Below are 18,633 nucleotides of genomic sequence, written 5' to 3' on the forward strand. Positions count from 1 at the left end.
ACAATGGCAATGAGTTTTTAATTGGTGGCACATTATATTTATCAAGCTGACAGTGGAGTCCTGCGCCACAGCCTTTCTTGTTTTGTCCGTGGGCCCGCATTACTTCACCCTAGGCGCCCCTGCATGACACCCCCATCCGGCAGGGTCCCTCACGTGTGAAGAGTGAAGGAAAACATAATAATCGAGCGTCAAGCTAAATGATAACATTGAATTATTCATTAGTGGTCCTTAAAGTGTTGGATAAATCGTACTGCCCCCCCCCCTCCTTAAACCTTTTTCACAAAAGCTTTCTTTTGTCACAAACCCAATCGCCGCAAGACAGTTTAAACCTTCGCATAAAAGCAAGTCCTTTTCAGCCCTATTCATCCATCGTGAAGGAAGCTCTGCTGCAAGGACAGAAAAGTTATTAACAAGTGTTTAATATTTGTATGGGAGTGTTTGGTCACCCTCTCCTCATGGTGTTAAGTATGTGTGGCAGTCCGATACAGGATGAGCTCAGAGTTCGCCCTGCGTCATACTAAACACTTCATAATGACACTCAATAAGTGTCATTGAAAAGTGAAAGTGACCATATGTCAGCATGAATATATTTGAATTTTAAAGGTAGTTGTACTTAAACATATCATGAATAATGTGGAATGGTTCTTATCCACTGCTGTTAGACACTGGCTAAGGATTGAAACGAGACCTTCCTCATGAATGGGAACAAATAACTCTCAAAATAATTTCTGCTGAAATGGTAGACATTCTTTTCCTCACTGGTTACAGTGTCCTTATCATTGAGATTATGTAGCTCGCTACCCAAGTTAAATAATTCTTGTTATATACTTTTTCACTGATTGATGGATTAATATCATTGTCATTCTCACTTCTCTTCTGAATATTTTTTTTTTATATACATTTCTGTACAGAATAAAAATAGAAGCACCCTGAACCAGAATATGTTCATTCTTAACACACCAAGTTGTCTGGACCAGAATATACTTTCATAAAACTCATCCACACTAACATGGGAGCAACACTGGTTCAACTACTTTCCTGTGAATTTCTTGGGACTTATAAAGGGGATTTAAATAAAGAGTAAGTCTTTTTTTTGCACTGTTTAATTTTAAACATTGCTTGTGTTTGAGGAGCAACAGGAGTGCACCAATACTCAACAGATTGGGAGAAATCCTTTGTTGACTTCAGGGTTCTAGAAAAGAGGGGGGGGTTAAGGGTAGAGGCTGAGGGCCCAGCTCCGCTCTATAGACTGACGAAGAATGAAAGGGAGCGAGGTCGAAAGAGGCCTAATGAAATATTTAAGATTTAGGCAAAAAAAAGAAGCCTTGAAAAAAGTTGGCAACAAAAGGGGATGCTGAGAGGTCCCATTGTGGCAGGGCCTGGCGGAAGCAGGGGCCGAGCTGCTACAGATGTGAGGAGGGCCCATATTGAGCTGGACTGTGTAGGCTCTGCCCACAGCTGTGTCACAGCACTCCCGCCCCAGCCACCAGACGCTGGCCTTTGTGAGCCATTGTGAGGGCCACAGAGCACCGATTTTACACCGAGCTGATTGCACAGCAACATCTTTGTGTTGCCAACAAGGAGGGACCCTGCCCTGCCCTGACTGTGCTCTCTTTCCTTTCACACACACAGACACGCACACAGACACGCACACAGACACACACACAGACACACACACAGAAGCACGTACGTGCACACAAACACCCCACCACCCCACTTTTTCACTCCCCTTTTCGGAATCGTCTTTCCTCTGTTAGGATGACAAGGTGATGAATACTCTCTCTGTGGGCTTATATGAACTGTCATGGAGCAAAGAGTGAGTAATCCTAACCCTAAACTCTGTCTCTTCCTCCAAGATCTGCCTATTTAGAGTTGAACTGCTTTTAATTCATGTGGGGCCCATCCTGGGCAGCATATGCCTGTTTTCGGGTCCAGGAGGGCAGCACTTTTGTTAATGTTTTTGAGTAATGATGTCACAAGGTCACCGGCAGCTTTTTAGCCACATAATAATAGAACGGAGAGGAGAAAAGGGACTTTGCATTGGAAGGAAAACAGTCATAGTTGGACATCTGCTGTTCTGTGATTGTGTTTAAGTTCTCAAGGTTGTTTTTTGAAGACTCTAGTTCAATTCTGCGACGACAGGCTTTACCAACATGCCAATAATAGACAGTTAATTAAGACTATCCATTTCATTACAACTTTACATTGATTTCCCTATTGTTCTATTGTAGTGAGCACATAGTCATGTTATCAAACCTTACATGTGTTGTTGAATGCCACTACATTCATATTTACAAGTGTTTCCCAAAGGACCTTCAATTAGCGGCAATTAATTAGAGGTTTCTTCTTTTTGCCTTGTGAGATGAACTATTGTCTATAGATAGATCATAACACCATAGTATATCCCAAAATACTTTATAATTGTATTTATATCATTTATTTGAGAGGAACAATGCTTCAATAATCAACATCTCAACTCAAATAATACTGAGATAGTCTTGAAGTTAGATTCTTAAACTTATTTCCACCTGTTCTCTCCTGAAAACAAGGACAGCGAGTCCAATAATTCATGGAGTTTGTTTGCGCCAATTGTTTCTTTCCCCCATAGGTCTGGGTCAGCCAATGGCCTGAATGTGCATCCCCATTCTCCTCCCTTCTTCCGAAGTGTGCACTTTCATACTCCACATTTAACAATGGATTTACCATTGGTGGAAACTCCCTCCAGCCAACGCTTACACCAATCCAATGCTTTTAATGTTTTTTAAATATGTGTCAATTGTAAAGTCTTTTGTCTGTAATGTCTTTTCCGTTATGTGTCAGAGCCCTGTAAGACTTGCTGTCGCCATGGGGATACTAATAAATCCAATCAAATGCAGGGAAGTGTGCAAGTACACACTTTGGGGAGAAGTGTGGAGAATCAGGTCGCCAGTCCACCCAGAAGAGAGCAGCCTACAAGTGCTGGCCCCAGGGCCCCTCACTTCTAAATCCCACAGTGTCAGAGCCACTGTGTTGGGGGTTCAGGTCTCAGCACAGCAGAGCAGCTTAACACAAGCCTTACCACATGCCTCACTCCTTCCATGCTCTCCTTGTCTGCTCTTTGGTTAATGTGATGAACAGGGTGCCCTGGCCCCTCACCATTCACTGTTGTATGGCAGGGTAGGGTGACAATACATTCAAACTGCAGTCCTTTAAAATAAGAACAATTATTGAAATTCAATGCTTGGAAGAATTTTTAATTAATTAATTGTTTTTTGTATTAAAAAAATTGCTAAATCAACTAGCATTGAAACTATTTTTTCCCCAAACCCGCTCAAACAGTGTTGGTCTTCTCTTACAAACAATTACATCAAAAGTGAAGAATACATCTTATTTCTCAGTCGTCAGGACAGAACAGACTGGTTATTCATTTCATAGAAAACCCAACTTATTGTTGAGATGAGAAAAAAATGTTTGGTCGCACGGTAGATACTCTACATTAAATCACTTAAACAATGACCCTAAATTCAGGTATTTTCACTACCCAAATATGTAATTGGAAGATCCACTTTCTATGGTGGTCTAGATATGTCATTCTAATTAGTGAAGAAATGACATCGCAATCACTGCAAAGTCTTATGCTAATAATTATCCTCTATGGTCTCCACCTGCTTGTCCTCTTAGAAAATGAACCATACCATTGTTTTTTCTAAATTCTATACACACACATTTATATTCTGGATTCTGACACACTCACTCATTCTAATATATCTACTCAGGATTGTTCATTGAACCCGTTCTGGCATTTCTTGATTTCTTGTTTAGATTGTTTGATTATTTGTGTATTTGTATTGTATTTGATAGACATTCTACTGCTCTAGTAACACAAGCATTTCTCTGCCCCTGCTATAACACCTGCAAATCTGTGCGCCTGACCAATAAACTTTGATTTGATTTGATTTAAAGAGGAACGCAACATTGGCTGTGAAGGTCCTCCCTATACAGTATGGACCCACTCCACCACGATAGTTAATATCCCCTCATTGATCGAAGGCTTTTAGGGAGCGGGTCAGGCAGGAGTAGAGTGGCTTGATACAAACCAGGCGGTCTAACTAACCTGCGGCTCGACCAGCCTTAGCCTCACTTCTCTGCGGTTTGTTTCCCCTTATACCACAAATACCTATCACGTTTAATTGTCTGTTGGCTGAGTCCGCCTCTATAGCCCCTTTCCAAAAGAAAGACCAGGAAAGAAAGGTTCATAGACCGCTAATGCAGCTTAATATTCTTTAAAAAGGGTTTGGGGGGACAATTAAGGTAGTGTCTCCCAGGACTGAGGCTCCTCCTCCCCCCAAGCGGTTCCTGCCCACCTGCTTGATAGAGTCTGAATGCATCTTATTGATGGGGGTCAGAGATTAGCTGTGTGGGTGGAGGGAAAGGGGGAGCCGTGCGTGGCTGAACAGGGAGCGAATGCACGCTCTGGCATATATGCGCTAGTGCACTAGCACCGCCTGTACTACAAACTCTAAGTGCTAAGCTGCTGCAATGAGTGAGAGTTGCACATGTTCTCTCTCTCTCTCACACTATATATGTGTGTAAATAAGACAGGGAGGAGTGAAGAATGTGTGGTTGTGTTTGAGCAAAATAAATGGCATGACCCTTCCCTTACACTTTAATCCATTTTGTTTCATTGCCTCACAATATGTTAAAATAAACTTCTGACGAGTTCTCTACTTTTCAGTAGGATACTGTTGAAAGCAGACATTTATATTTGCAGGCAAGCCAGTGTAATGATCACAGACATTTCTCAATATTGAGGATGATATTTTCTTCAGTCATGGCCCATACAAACTAAAGTGTGTTTGTTAGTTTGAACTGCCACTGCCCCCATTAGCTGACACGACTCACAGTCTTCTATTAGCTGACGCGACTCACAGTCTTCCATTAGCTGATGCGACTCACAGTCTTCCATTAGCTGGCGCCTTGGCTTAGTCTTCCAGGGGTCCCACGTCTTGAACTATTTGAATTCAATCCCCAAAACAAGTCTAGAATGGAACGGGCAATTGTTTCACCTGAGTAAACCTTACAAACACAGCACAAAAGTAGGATGAAAGGCCTGTTCCGGTCATGGGATATTTCCCTTTCCTTCTGTCTTGCACTCGACACACTTCTCTAGGGGTGGTCGCCACTGTCACACTCTGCCCCCAGATGTCTCCTGGCGTGATCACTGATACGTCTGGGCTGTCAGCCTGTCTCTGTCTGTCTGCACATATCCAGCAAGTCGTCTATGTGGCTGCCGCTCTGCTGGCATTTGACAGCCATGCACATGGCACATGTGCGATTGTGAGGTTGCAACATTTAGCAGCAGAGACCATGAGGGCTGCAGTCCACAGTCCAAAGACAATATGATACATCCCAGTGATGACACACCTGAACTGCTGCAAAATACAGGAGAAATTTCTTTAGCAAACAGATTATGTTGCAACCATTATACTGGCATAATTTTGCAACATTCATTGTAAATGTTGTCTGAATGGTCCTGCAGTGTCATACTTAGAAAAGGTGTGAGTGTTTACTAGGCTTCTCCAGGAATTGTGTACATTTTAAAGGGATTCTATGGTTGTTTTGCATCTAGGCTCTAATAAAAAATATAACAAATTTACGCTATTGTCACTGGGTGTCACTCATATACGATAGTGGAATCCATGTTATGAACATGCTGTTTTGTCAAGGTGCCTATCAGGGAAAGCAGAGGTAACTTCCTTATGTACTCCTTATCTAAACTCTGGTATTCTGTTGGGTGCTTGTCCTCTAGCAGCACATAGCAATTACAGATGCTCTAGTATGCTATGGGAGAGTCCACATCCAGCTGCATTTGACCACGCAGCCTGCAGCAATTAGAGGAAGGGTTTCGGGTCAAGGAGAGAGCAAGGTTTTGTTTGCCTCCATCTCATGATTGAATAGCATGGAGGCATAAAAGAAAGGAAACCAATTAAAGTACAGAGAGTTTTTATATTTTTTGTGTCTCATTTGTAATTAGGCCCAAGGCTGAAAAATGTACCTATTGGGCTGTTTTGTTGTCAGGCCTATATCATTAGGCCTAAATGATCCACCCAGGTGCTTCAATGGCTGAATATGTTAAGAGAGATGATCAGAAGAAAAACGGCGGTACTACTGTGGTCTTTCACGCTTTGTGATAGGCCTATATGCTGTGACTAATACTCGACCATGAGCGGAACCCTCGGTAACACTTTATTTGTATAGTCTATTTGTAGATGCTCTACAGACTTACCCTAGCCCCCTAACCTTAACCCTTACCCTAACCCTTATTCTAAACCTAACCCGAAACGTATCCTTAGCAAGCAGTTGCTTGTCAACAGATAGATTGTTGATAGTATGACAATATACAGAAGGAAAATCCGGACCATCCAAATAAAGTGTGATGGACCCCTCATATGTCACCATGTCAATCAAACTACGCTGAACAATGATTAAGCATTTTGGTGTGGAAAGGATCAAACCAAGACATAGATCCCCTCATGTGAGGTACTTTGTCTGTGATGTACATTCATGTGATTATTTTCCATATTGTTTGTGGTCCTTCAAAAAGTATTCCCAAAGAAGCGTATTGGTGTTTGTTCCTTGATCAATTCAAAGCCACTTCAGAGCTTTCTTGGCCTTTGATGCTGTCGAACTGTCACGACTTCTGCCGAAGTCGATGCCTCTCCTTGTTCGTGCGGTGTTCGGCAGTCGACGTCACCGGTCTTCTAGCCATCATCTGAAACAACTTCTTTCTACACCGTACTCTGAAATACTCTGTTGCAGTGGCGTCAGTTGGGTATACCCTCGATCAATACCAAAAATGTAAGTGGGCAAAAAAGACTTAAATCATTCCAATCCTGATTAAAATGCAACTGCTGATGGCATATTAAATGGCTGCGGAGCATCGCTTCGAGACCAGCTGCTAGCCTGTAAGCCTTTTCAGTCACTTATAGAAAGCAGAAAGAGCAGAGACAGTGCCATTTGCTTTGCAGGTCAGCTGTTCAGGCACTGAGCCGATTGCTTTAAATTTGATGTTGGCATTTGAACTTGGTCTTGTAAGCTTTTTTGTAATCTGAGAGCCAAGGGTTAATTGAATTGAGAATTGGGAAGTAGGGAGCCCTCCTTTTTTGGTGACAATTCGAAACCAAAGTAATTTTACTGCTATTAAACTATAGGTTGTGATAGCTGTATGCCTAATTGTTATTGTCATTTATTCTCCCTGTCACATCACTAGGCTATGTAGGCCTATTGGTATGAAAATAGACACAAAACAACTTGATATTTCAAACATTTCCCCAAAATACTATGTTTGTCCTGTTTTTGGCTTCAAAGACAATAACAAATGTGCTTTTTCATGCAGTGACAGAATGAAAATTTAGATAATGCAAATAATTAATGATTACTTCGTTGGGCTAACTTTTTTTTTTTTTACTATAGGCCTACTTCATCATCCTCTTCCCTAATCCATTCTTGTAGCATACCTACCTCTAGTATAATGCATTTCCATCTATTAGACTTGCTTGTCCATCTTCCTGAATTAAAATGAGACACTATCATCAATTTTTCTGGCAAAACGTCATTCAATATTGCTTATTTAGCTCTAGTGTGGATGTAGGGCAAAGCGTTGCTAATTTGAAGAATTTAAAATCTGAAATGTATTTTGATTTGCTTAACACTTTTTTGGTTACTACATGATTCCATATGTGTTATTTCATAGTTGCGATGTCTTCCCTATTATTCTACAATGCAGAAAATAGTAAAATAAAGAAAAACCCTTGAATGAGTAGGTGTTTGACTGGTACTGTATATACTGTATGTAATGAGCACCCAGATATTCTTGTGTTGCCTACGCAGCAGCTGCACTATCAGACAAGCTGGTCTGGGGAATCATTGGCTACTATGTTGCAATGTCAATATTCTCAGAGCCGTTGATACAAAATGTCTCAATATTCACAGAATATTTCCCTTCCCTGGCGAGTAATGCAGACAGGCAAAAATGAGCTGGGAGCACACAGTATGAGGAACATCTCTGAATGCAGAGCATTGAGACAAAACTATGAGCAGTTCCACATTGCCTATAGCAGGGCATCTGCAACTTGTTTCATGTGTAGCACCAACTTCCTATTGATCCTACCATTTCTAAAGATCTGCGTGCCAGTTATGATTTTCAGACACGCATCTTCGGCTACCTAACTGAGCCCCCAAAAATATTTAACTGCCCACAAATGGAAGAATTCTATAGCTGGCTACTAGAAAGAGGCACTGTCCATTCAGCACCACACCACGGAGCTACACTATGCCTACCTGTACCGAGCTCTGTCCATTAAGAAGTGCTGAATCACGGGCGCGGCCTTAATGTATACATTTTCCTTTTGTATTTGTGATTTTCGTCAATCTTTGGTCGAGTTTGTTTGTCGTCATGCGTCCATGTCGATTGTAGGCCTAAGTACTTTGCACCTATTTTATGTTCCCCGGTAAATTAGTCCGTTTATACCGAGGTTGAGTAGTCGTTCACATTGCACACACCATTTCATAGACCTTTAAAATAGATGCATAATGTTTTTTTTATGCCTTTTACATGTATTTCAATGCATGTGTGGGATTTGTCTGGCATAGTTTGCATTCGTGGTCAGCTGTTTTACGCACCGTTACTTTGAAGTTGATGTCAGCATTTAAAGTCGGCCTTATTCTGACTTGATAGTTTGTATTGTGCATCTATTTCATGTTGTACTGTATGCCCTGTTCCACAAGTAAATGAGTCCATTTATGATGAAGTTGAGTAGTGCTTCACATTGTACACACCATTCCACAGACCTTTAAAAGAGATGCAGAATGTTTTTGTCTATTAATGTTATGTATTATTTTGTGTTTTGTGTGGAACCCAGGAAGAGTAGCTGCTGCTTTTGCAACAGCTCATGGGGATCCTAATAAAATACTTAATACCAAACCCAATATTTCAGTGAGGGTAATTTTTGTTTGTTTTAACTGTTCTCAAAATAACATCTTAGAGTTTTTAAATGGTGTAGAAATTCAGCAAATTATCTTTAAATTCCCCAAAATGTGTGCTATAATCTAGGTTTATCTGACCTGACACCACTGTGCCATAACTTAGGTTTATCTGACCTGACACCACTGTGCCATAACCTAGGTTTATCTGACCTGACACCACTGTGCCATAACCTAGGTTTATCTGACCTGACACCACTGTGCCATAACCTAGGTTTATCTGACCTGACACCACTGTGCCATAACCTAGGTTTATCTGACCTGACACCACACCTAGGTTTATCTGACCTGACACCACTGTGCCATAACCTAGGTTTATCTGACCTGACACCACTGTGCTATGACCTAGGTTTATCTGACCTGACACCACTGCTCTGTTGCACTCACCAAGCTGTTGTCTTTTGTTCCTCTTTAATAGAAATAGGCAATATACAGTATAGAACCCTATTCTAGCGTGAATGCCTATAACTGATCACATCATTAATAGTAGTATTTTGGCTGTCTATAACATTTCAACTGGGTCCACATGAAAATGACTAAACAGGAACTATAGGTATGCGTATCTGGACAATTAATCAGATATTTTTACCCAATAAACTCTCCACACCCATACACATGCTCACACTTTCATTCATGCACGCACTCCCGTGCAAACACACACACGCACACGCACGCACACGCACACACACACACACACACACACACACACACACACACACACACACACACACACACACACACACACACACACACACACACACACACACACACACAGATGGTATCACTGACTCTGAGAAACTGTGGGTCCAGCAGCTGTTCTAGTGGGAGGGTTAAGGCAGGGGTGCAGAGAGGGGCATGGGAAGGATTTGTGTGTGCAATGTTATTAACTCAAGTGTCCTTGGCCAGTTGTAAACCCATTATTAATGTGCCACCACACTCCTGGCATCTGACCCAAGGATACATTCTAGGCGTAATGGGCAGCAGCTGGACTGGGGTTTCCGGGAGGACAGCTGAGCACTAACAGACAGGGGGCTACCACGAGGAACACCAGCCGCCATTTTCACCTCCTGGGACTACTCTGGAGTCCTGCTACCCCCCCACCCCCCCACCCCTTTCCTCTATACTCTTCTCTTCCTGGGCTGGGTTCTTTCTGAATAGGGAAATTACAGGCATTTGTTTCTTAAATTGTAGTGAACTATATAGGGAATGTGACCAGGACTCACAGGGCTCTGTTCTAAAGTTGTGGTCTATGTGGGTAATAGGGTGCGATGTGGGACGCACTCATACACATTGCTAAATATCTGTATTGTGAGATCCTTGTGGAGTAGGTTTCATCTACTGTAAACCACTGAACTGAATGAATTAATTTCATATTAGATTGATTTATTTGACATTAGATAGCAACCAGTTGCTTTTGTTCATTGTTGGTGTCAGAATCAATATAATCAATCAAACAAATAGAAAAGGGGGAGCATAGGATCATTTTTCGCAGGTCATTTTTTTATTATCTTGTTGATAATCTGGAGAACGGTCCTCCCTCTGAACATTTTAGGAACATTTTTAAAAGTAGGCCAAATAGGGTGAAAACATCACCTCTAGTGACAGAAAAAGCTCGTTTAGAGGGAAAAAACGAGCTTAATCAATCAAGCAAAACGGATAAAAGGAATTTTGAATAAGTAGTACACCAAAAGTCCTAAAATTCCTAACAAACCAGTTATGTATTTGACAAGAACTTTGTCTGGCAAACAACTGAGGGCAAAAACAAGCAACCGCTGTTCATGTATAGAACCACTTCAATGTGCTTCAGTTCTTTTTTAACCTCTCCCCTCCCTCTCCACTCCCCAAAACCAGGGAGCTACAATTTCAATACTGACCCTAAAATGGCAGCAGTGCGTGCGGTTAACTTCCATTTGCCAGGAATATATTTGTTCAAAAGCATCTTCTTTCCGTGTGTACACAAGGAGTGAGGGCTGACACACAGACCTCAGTCTTGGCTGACCAGTGGCTGGACCAGCGTTAGCAGTGAGACCGTGAGAAACAGGGGGGCGACACCCAAATGTCATCACAGCTGCAGAATTGCTGAGCATAAAAGCCTAATTACAGAAGTATGTAACCCGAGGCCTCCCTACAATGAAAACAGAGCCGCATTTGACTGTGCTGCTGCTGCCGGGAGAAGCACAGTGTAACTTGTCCTGCGTTATGTTATGTGGGATTTACTATGAGCAGAGGAACTCCAGAATTCCACAGCTGCTGCCAGACATCAGTGCGCGTGTGTGTGGGTGGTTGTGGGGGAATTGGCATTGGGTCAGGCATTATTATCATACCATGTTATTGTACATTAGGCTACGGTGTGTATCCGTCTTACAATGATGGGGTGCTGTATAATGATAAATAGGTTGTTACTAAAAAATATGCAAATATTATTAATGTTTTATCAAAATGTCATTTTGGGTTTTCAGTGTCATACAAAAACTCTGTTAATCAGTCTTTTTAACAGACTTTCTGTGAAGTGTACATTGTATAGGAGTTGGCAGTCAATGCTTTTCACACCATAAGTGAACATTCCATGTCACGGTTGTCTAGTAGTGTAGTGTTACGTAATCAACAATACTTATCAGAAGTCATCAACTCATTTAGGCCTGCAAACTGCTCAAAAGGTTTACCGTGAAGTTATTTTATATCAAAGGCATATTCATAATGTTTACTCTTTATGAAGCACGCACTTTTTGAAGGAACTCATTAAATGGAGCTTGTGTAGGAGAGTCCTCATAATGCTTACAATGCCGACTTGGCAGGAAGTCTGTCTAAGATGTGGTTTAGAGAAGAGACCATGTAAACCAGGGGTGTCAAAGTCAAATGGACGGAGGGCCAAATAAAAAATTTAGCTACAAGCCGAGGGCCGGACTGTTCGAATGTTCATTGAAAATTTTTTAAATGACGCATATAGTCTAGTGAACCTAATTGAACCTACTGAAAACCTAACAAATATATTCCAATATGATCAGATAAATAAAGCAATATTTTCTTATGGCTCTGTCAGTAATCTTTAATTTTCAACAGACACAAAAGACAAATTTCCTTTATATAAAAATCCCCATAACATGAACATTAAATGAAAGAAACCGGTATTCAAGGCACCATCAGTAGCCTATATTTTCTATTTTAGCAAAAGTGGGCTAAATTTACTTCAAAGAAAAAACAATAATAGCAATTTTCTATCATCCACTCAACTGAAATATTTTTAAAATATAATTGGATTGAAATACAATAAAATAAAGTGCAAAAATCTATTAATCAAAAACAACACTTTGTTTAAGGAGAAGTAACATGCAGTGAAAACAAATATTAAACTTTAACTTTTAAACTTGAACTGTGTGATAAGGCAAATCACCATGCTCCGTTTCTAACTCCGTCAGAAATGCCTTGAACTGGCGGTGATTCAAACCTTTGGCTCTGATAAAGTTAACTGTGCGCGTGATGATGCTCATTACATGCTCCATTTTCAAGGCTTTACCGCACAACGCTTCCTGGTGTATGATACAATGATAAGCTGTCAGCTCACCTGTCGCGTTTTCCTCTTGCATCTTTTCCCGTATCTTCGCCACCAGTCCGCTCCTGTGTCCACACATCGCAGGTGCTCCGTCGGTTGTCAAACCCACGAGTTTTTCCCAAGGCAGCTCCATCTCATTTACACATCTTGACACCTCTTCATACAAATCATGCCCCGTAGTTGTGCCATGCATAGGACGTAAAGCCAAAAACTCCTCTGTCACGCTTAGGCTGGAGTCCACTCCGCGGATGAAAATTGACAACTGGGCAATGTCAGAAATGTCGGTGCTCTCATCCACAGCCAAGGAATATGCAATGAAATCTTTTCCCTTTTTCACAAGCTGCTCTTTTAGATTGATGGACAACTGGTCTACTCTCTCGGCAATGGTGTTTCTGCTCAGACTCACATTTAAAAAGAGTTGCCTTTTTTCTGGGCAAACTTCGTCACAAACTTTAATCATGCAGTTTTTGATGAAATCCCCCTCCGTAAATGGCCGGGCTGATTTAGCGATCTCTTCTGCCAAAATAAAACTGGCCTTGACAGCAGCCTGGCCTTGTGATTTGGCTTTTTTGAACAGAGCCTGTCGAGATTTGAGGCCTCGTTTTAATTCCTCTGCCTTTTGTAGCCTTTGTTCCATGTCCATATTCTTGTTTTTGTCCGCGTGTTTCGTTTCATAATGTCGTCTCAGATTATACTCTTTCAGTACCGCCACACTTTCTCCACACAGAAGACACACAGGTTTTCCAGCTACCTCCGTGAACATATACTCCGACTCCCACCTTGTTTGAAACCCCGGTTCTCAGTGTCCACCTTCCGTTTTGCCATTTTTGATGGGTATCTGAAAGTTAATTTTACTGTGATGCTGACGACTGCTGTGCCAATAAATATTGAAATGAAGCAGCCTACTGCTCGGTGCGTCACCGTTGCATTGTGGGAAATGTAGTATTGGTGCGTGTAAAAGATCTGCGGGCTGCCGGCTTGCTGCGGTCTGCGGGCCGGTTCTAATAATAAATCAAGATCATCCCAGGGGCCGTAAAAAACCTTCTCGCGGGCCGGATGTGGCCCGCGGGCCTTGACTCTGACATATGTGATGTAAACACTGTATCCTGCTTACCAAAATGTCTACACTGTGCAAAGTTTATTGAAAGTTGCCGTTAAATTGCTCTGCCATTATTATTGAATGAGGTATTATTGGTTGGGTTACCTCTGTGCTGTGACGTGGGGTTTATATGGTGTGTCTTCTCTTTTCTCTCCACTGGCTATCTGGCAAACAGGCTACACTCTAGGCAGTCTCTTCTGCTGGTGTGTGTGTGTGTGTGTGTGTGTGTGTGTGTGTGTGTGTGTGTGTGTGTGTGTGTGTGTGTGTGTGTGTGTGTGTGTGTGTGTGTGTGTGTGTGTGTGTGTGTGTGTGTGTGTGTGTGTGTGTGTGTGTGTGTGTGTGTGTGTGTGTGTGTGTGTGTGTGTGTGTCTGGTAGTGGTACTCTATCTATTCTACCCTTTCCTTTCGGCACAGTTAATACCTGCCTGGCGCCAGAACAAAATCTTTATCTTTACCCCTCTCTAATAATACCGCGACACCGTTAACCCTTGTATTTTGTGGGGTTGCTTAGGACAGCCGTGTGTCTCTCTGTCGGGTATAATTTCAACCTTTTTTTTCTCCAGACCTCAAGGCTGTGTGTGTGTGCGCACTGGCAAGCAGATCCAGTTTTATAGCACTAGATGGTTTTTGTGACTGCACTTGAAGAAACTTCCAAAGTTCTTGAAATGTTCATTATTGACTGACCTTCATGTCTTAAAGTAATGACGGACTGTCATTTCTCTTTGCTTATTTGAGTTCTTCTTGCCATAATATGGACTTGATATTTTACCAAATAGGGCTATCTTCTCTAGACAGTACCTACCTTGTCACATCCCAACTGATTGGCTCGAACACATTAAGAAGGAAAGAAATTCCACAAGTTAATTTTTAACAAGGCACACCTGTTAATTGAAATGCATTCCAGATGACTACCTCATGAAGCGGGTTGAGAGAATGCCCAGAATGTGCAAAGCTGTCATCAATGCAAAGGGTGGCTACTTTAAAGAATCTCAAATATAAAATACATTTTGATTTGTTTAAAAATGTTTGGTTACAACATGATTCCATATGTGTTATTTCATAGTTGTGATGTCTTCACTATTATTCAACAACGAAGAAAATAGTAAAATGAAGAAAAACCCTTAAATGAGTAGGTGTATCCAAACTTTTGACTGGTACCGTAGTTTCTTGCAGTAGCCGTCTGTGACTTGTATCTAAAATATGTATCTAAAAGATGTGTCCAGAGATTTGGTCAACTCGTTAAGTTTTGTTTAACATCCTAGATTAATCAGAAATGAGCAGGGTTTATTTTTTTTGAGGCAACAATATGTACAGTTGAAGTCGGAAGTTTACATTAACTTAGGTTGGAGTCATTAAAACTAGTTTTTCTAACACTCCAAAAATGTCTTGTTAACTAACTATAGTTTTGGCAAGTCGGTTAGGACATCTACTTTGTGCATGACACAAGTCATTTTTCCAACAATTGTTTACAGACAGATTATTTCACTTATAATTAATTCACTTTATCACAATTCCAGTGGGTCAGAAGTTTACATACACTAAGTTGACTTTGCCTTTAAACAGCTTGGAAAATTCAAAAAAATTATGTCATGGCTTTAGAAGCTTCTGTTAGGCTAATTGATATCATTTGAGTCAATTGGAGGTGTACCTGTGGATGTATTTCAAGACCTACCTTCAAACGCAGTGCCTCTTTGTTTGTCCTCATGTGAAAATCCAAAGAATCAGCCAAGACCCCAGAAAAAAAGTCTGGTTCATCCTTGGGAGCAATTTCCAAACGCCTGACAGTACCACGTTCATCTGTACAAACAATAGTACGCAAGTATAAACATCATGGGACCACACAGCCATCATACCGCTCAGGAAGGAGACGCGTTCTGTCTCATAGAGATAAACTTAACTTTGGTGAGAAAAGTGCAAACTAATCCCAGAATAACAGCAAAGGACCTTGTGAAGATATTGGAGGAAACAGGTAGACAAGTATCTATATCCACAGTAAAACGAGTCCTATATCGACATAACCTGAAAGGCCACTTAGCAAGGAAGAAGCCACTGCTCCAAAACCTCCATAAATAGCCAGACTACGGTTTGCAACTGCACATGGGGACAAAGATTGTACTTTTTGGAGAAATGTTCTCTGGTCTGATGAAACAAAAATAGAATTGTTTGGCCATAATGACCATCGTTATGTTTGGAGGAAAAAGGGGGAGGCTTGCAAGCCAAAGAACACCATCCCAACCATGAAGCACAGGGGTGGCTGCATCATTATGTGGGGGTGCTTTTCAGCATGAGGGACTGGTGCACTTCACAAAATAGATAGGCATCATGAGGCAGGAAAGATATGTGGATATATTGAAGCAACATCTCAAGACTAGAGTCAGGCAGTTAAAGCTTGGTCGCAAATGGGTCTTCCAAATGGACAATGACCCCAAGTATACTTCCAAATTTGTGGCAAAATGGCTTAAGGACATTAAGGTCAAGGTATTGGAGTGGCCATCACAAGGCCCTGACCCCAATCCTTGTGGGCAGAACTGAAAAAGCGTGTGCGAGCAAGGAGGCCTACAAACCTGACTCAGTTACACAAGGTCTGTCAAGAGGAATGAGCCAAAATTCACCAAACTTATTGTGGGATTCTTGTGGAAGGCTACCCAAAACGCTTTACCCAAGTTAAACAATTTAAAGGTAATGCTTCCGATTACTAATTAAGTGTATGTAAACTTCTGACCCACTGGCAATGTTGTGAAGAATAAAAGGTGAAATAAATAATTCTCTCTACTATTATTCACATTCTTAAAATTAAGTGGTGATCATAACTGACCTAAAACAGGGAATATTCATTTTTATTTTTTTAAATATTGGTTTGTCAATATTCTGAAAACATATGAATGAATGAATCACTGATCTGCAACATACATCATGCTAAAACAATTGACGAATTTGCTAGAGCTAAGGGATAGTGTTTGCTTTATAAATGTTCTTTTTCTTCTAAATATAGAAGAATATGCAAATGAAATCAGTCCTGTTGTATTTTATAGTGTTATAAAACGAAACAAAAAATTATTTCAAATATTTTTGAGATTTGTATTAAATATTTGAATAATCTAATGCTATAAGTAAGCAATCAAGGCTTAAACACTTATTGGACAATAGTTGTAAAAGTGAAATTCCTTTTATGATGTTTGACGGAGTTGACATAAATCCAGTTAGTTGCATTTATTCATAATAAAATAAATGAGGTTGTTCCTTTAAAAATAGTGTGATAGCTGATACTTTGGTCTATTGAAATGTATATATATATTTCAAATGTTGTTAATATTAAGACAATTATTTGTAGAATAAAAGTTTATTGTACAGTCTTTCAAGAATCCCTGAGCTCTAAAACAGCAACAATCTGTTAAAAAGCATGAGATTAGCTATAATGCTGCACATTTTTCTCTCTGCCCAATGAAAATTCCACTGTGTGTGTATAAGGGTTAATAGTGCAGAATTGTATACTATGGCTAGAGACGCGTGCCACAGTGCAATTGAAATGTAATATTGCCGCATTCTCAGACTCCATTCATGGTAAACACTGCATATGTCGGCTCAATTAGAAATTCTTTCAATTTTAATCACTTTGTAGTGCGGATCTTCAGCACTATGGGTTGAATAGAGCCCTATTTGTGTGTGTATTTTGTGTTTGACAGTGAAATCTGGAACACACAGTTTGCAAGAGATGCGGTAGGGTATGTAGGGTAGTGGTTGTGGCTTGGGCTATGTGTGTGGGGAGGGGGGGACTTAAGGAGGAGGGTGATGAGGAGGATGGGGTGTGAGAGGAAAAGAGAGAGCCTGTGCTTGTGCCTGTCAAGGTGTGTTATTTGTTCAAGGCTGTCCAAACATTTACAGACCGCTGGCAGCCCAGGAATGCAGAGGCAGGGCTGGGGCCGCTAGCAGCAGCCGTGGGAAACCACTGCTCTCCTCAACCTCTGCAGACTCGTTCCCCCTCGGGCAGAGATGTGTGGGCCTGATAGTGACAGGTCCCATCAGCAGCCGCATAAACACACACACACACTCACACTCAAACACGCGTACACACGCGCACTCCAAGCGGCACACAGCCAGGCTTACCGCCCCGCTCGCAGCAGACTGACACACATTAACAGACAGAGGCAGAAGCCAGAGGCGCCCAGCTGCTCACACACACTGTTCATCTGCAGTTCGGACTGCAGATGAACACACACACTCACACACACTCACTAATATACACACATGCAGGCGTGTTCATACATATACACTCTCAACAATCAATGTATAGCCTGCATTATGTTTTGTATTATTTGCACTTTAAAAGTCAATCAATTCAACACACCTGTTTAATATCGTACAGATGTACATTTGAGAAAGCTAAAATATTCACCATATTGCCTCCTTCCTATCTATAGGAAATATAGCCAATTCCCTTAGTCACTACCTGTTGTGGCTGAACAGGTCTAATTGGTATACTTGTGAAGTCTTTATGCTCAACATCAAAGCTGTGTTCATAACAGGGTAGAATGACTGCCCCCTTTAGGGTAGAATGACTGCACCCTTTAGGGTAGAATGACTGCCCCCTTTAGGGTAGAATGATTGCCTCCTTTAGAGTAGAATGACTGCCCCATTTCAATGAAGCCACAGGGGTTTAAGACCGACTGCAATACTGCAGGCATTGATAGCAGAAAACAGGACCCCCCCATTATAGTGAATGGAAAAATGGTGATATTCATGGTCAATCTTCGTTTAAATAACAAAATGTTTGAAGACAATCATGGCACCAATAACTGCTTATAATACACCAGATGTATGTCCTTGAACTAATTATTTTAAAATTGCACACATAAGATGTTATAAGGATAATTGAGTTGCTAATGGTAGCCTGCAGTACTGCGGACGGCCTTGAACTTGAATTAAGGCATCAACGTGCTTCAGTTCGAATAGTGTCTAGTCGAAC

The sequence above is a fragment of the Oncorhynchus masou genome, chromosome 18 (genome assembly GCF_036934945.1).
Source record: "Oncorhynchus masou masou isolate Uvic2021 chromosome 18, UVic_Omas_1.1, whole genome shotgun sequence".
Taxonomy (NCBI): Eukaryota; Metazoa; Chordata; class Actinopteri; order Salmoniformes; family Salmonidae; genus Oncorhynchus; species Oncorhynchus masou.